The sequence below is a fragment of the Ambystoma mexicanum genome, chromosome 3q (genome assembly GCF_040938575.1).
Source record: "Ambystoma mexicanum isolate Mex_15411 chromosome 3q, UKY_AmexF1_1, whole genome shotgun sequence".
NCBI lineage: Eukaryota > Metazoa > Chordata > Amphibia > Caudata > Ambystomatidae > Ambystoma > Ambystoma mexicanum.
This window is the reverse complement of record NC_090926.1, coordinates 1,139,023,624-1,139,026,123: the sequence shown is the minus strand read 5'-3', so window position 1 is coordinate 1,139,026,123 and position 2,500 is coordinate 1,139,023,624. Positions and strand designations below refer to the sequence as shown.

Here is a 2,500-nt window from a genome sequence, read left to right as displayed (position 1 = left end):
GAAACTGGTACGTTTTGACGGGTTTCGTTTTGCAATTTCAAACATATATGTACATTTAAAAGAAACTTGTGAGGAGAAAGAACGGTGCATGATGAGAGAGAAGGGTGGAAAGTACAGGACAAGATCTAGAGGCAAGGCGGTAGAGACTAAGGACTCTTCTGTGTAAGCACAGCACGATCTTTCGAGTGAGAGTTTCACTCTCATGGGTAGTCGTGGCCGAGTGGTTAAGGCGATGGACCCGAAATCCATTGGGGTCTCCCCGCGCAGGTTCGAACCCTGCCGACTACGCCTCGGTTTGAACTGAGCTGCAATTTTGCAATTTGCTCGGAAATGTCCCCAAAACAAGATGTAAACATGCATGTTGATTATAGGATGGACGATAAAGCAGACATTGGGAAGACTCCCATCCAGGACTCTCTGACTGTTAGGGGTGGGGGCCACGATTATATTTCCACCCTGACACTAGTTGCCGCTAGAGCCATCGACGCCTGGCATCGCCTCCGTCTGTAAGAAGCCCATCCTGCGCTTTTCCTTGCCTGCATCTTTACAGCAGATATTGGGAGGGGTCCATGTGGATACAGAGGATGGAGCAACTGGCACGCAAGCTATCTGCCGAGCCTTTTTTGTGTGTCAGCACAAGGGTTCTCGTGTCACTTCTAGACCTTCCTTGGCAGATGCATTCAGGAGAGGCCCCCTACCTGCGACCCAGTGAAAGTACAGTCTTTTGCTGCCCTGTGCAAGCCAGGGGACTGAAGGCACAGCTTTCTGCCACAACAGCAGAGAGCAGAGGAAGGGCGCCCAGGAGGACCGTCAGAGGGTGGTTAGGCCCCTGTCCTCTCGGCCCCGATCGGCCAAGACCTCTCTATTTGGGCAGAAGGGACCCATTCTGCGGTCCTCTGAGGCTTAGGGCCACATGCCCAGAAGGCCCACCACCCAAATCTTTGCCATATGGCTTAGACTAACTACCGGACCACTCGTGCGGCCATTTATTCCTCTGGAGCCTGTCAAAATGGCCTGCCGAAATTGGCTCCCAGGAGGCCTCTGCAACTCGATTTGCATAGAGACAGCCCCTGCCCAGGCATGCTTCCAAACAGGACACTGTTAACAGTTTCAATTTGGAGCTGGCAGAAGCCAGTGCAACCTAGTGAAGGTGAGGCTCTGCTGCCTGGCCGCTTGCTAGGTTTATTAGCACAGATCTGTCCCTGGCACTTAGTCCGAGCTTGGCAGGGAGGGGATATGGCATTTAGGGAACTTGGGCCAGACCATAGAGATTCTGACTTTTGAATGCATTTTCAAGGGTCATGGGAGGGCCAAAAGGGAACGGTGCAGAGCGGCATAAAGTAAGGGGCGGAGGAGACATTGTGTGTGGCTAAAGTGTTAAGTTTATAGTAGAAACAGGTTTGCTCAGGAGTAGTCGTGGCCGAGTGGTTAAGGCGATGGACTAGAAATCCATTGGGGTTTCCCCGCGCAGGTTCAAATCCTGCCGACTACGGTGCAGCGCCCGCTTTTATTGTTTACTCTTTTCTGGTGTGGAAAACAATCTTAAAATAGCAGTATAATACAATTACTAAAGGAGGCTGCGGCGCACTTGAGCTATTCAAGCAAGATCCTAGGAGTAAAAGCGGCTTCATCCTTTAGGCCAACGCAGAGAAACTGGTACGTTTTGACGGGTTTCGTTTTGCAATTTCAAACATATATGTACATTTAAAAGAAACTTGTGAGGAGAAAGAACGGTGCATGATGAGAGAGAAGGGTGGAAAGTACAGGACAAGATCTAGAGGCAAGGCGGTAGAGACTAAGGACTCTTCTGTGTAAGCACAGCACAATCTTTCGAGTGAGAGTTTCACTCTCATGGGTAGTCGTGGCCGAGTGGTTAAGGCGATGGACTCGAAATCCATTGGGGTCTCCCCGCGCAGGTTCGAACCCTGCTGACTACGCCTCGGTTTGAACTGAGCTGAAATTTTGCAATTTGCTCAGAAATGTCCCCAAAACAAGATGTAAACATGCATGTTGATTATAGGATGGACGATAAAGCAGACATTGGGAAGACTCCCATCCAGGACTCTCTGACTGTTAGGGGTGGGGGCCACGATTATATTTCCACCCTGACACTAGTTGCCGCTAGAGCCATCGACGCCTGGCATCGCCTCCGTCTGTAAGAAGCCCATCCTGCGCTTTTCCTTGCCTGCATCTTTACAGCAGATATTGGGAGGGGTCCATGTGGATACAGAGGATGGAGCAACTGGCACGCAAGCTATCTGCCGAGCCTTTTTTGTGTGTCAGCACAAGGGTTCTCGTGTCACTTCTAGACCTTCCTTGGCAGATGCATTCAGGAGAGGCCCCCTACCTGCGACACAGTGAAAGTACAGTCTTTTGCTGCCCTGTGCAAGCTAGGGGACTGAAGGCACAGCTTTCTGCCACAACAGCAGAGAGCAGAGGAAGGGCGCCCAGGAGGACCGTCAGAGGGTGGTGAGACCCCTGTCCTCTCAGCCCCGATCGG

General features: G+C 51.4%; 3 non-coding genes across 3 annotated transcripts; all 3 read left to right on the top strand.

Annotated features, from left to right (window-relative positions):
* Nucleotides 1-206: 206 nt before the first annotated feature.
* On the top strand, nucleotides 207-288 carry TRNAS-CGA (transfer RNA serine (anticodon CGA)). Its single transcript has one exon. It is a non-coding gene; the product is annotated as a tRNA-Ser (tRNA).
* A 1,122-nt stretch (nucleotides 289-1,410) lies between these two features.
* On the top strand, nucleotides 1,411-1,492 carry TRNAS-AGA (transfer RNA serine (anticodon AGA)). The gene has a single exon. It is a non-coding gene; the product is annotated as a tRNA-Ser (tRNA).
* A 363-nt stretch (nucleotides 1,493-1,855) lies between these two features.
* On the top strand, nucleotides 1,856-1,937 carry TRNAS-CGA (transfer RNA serine (anticodon CGA)). The gene has a single exon. It is a non-coding gene; the product is annotated as a tRNA-Ser (tRNA).
* The last annotated feature ends 563 nt before the right edge of the window (nucleotides 1,938-2,500 follow it).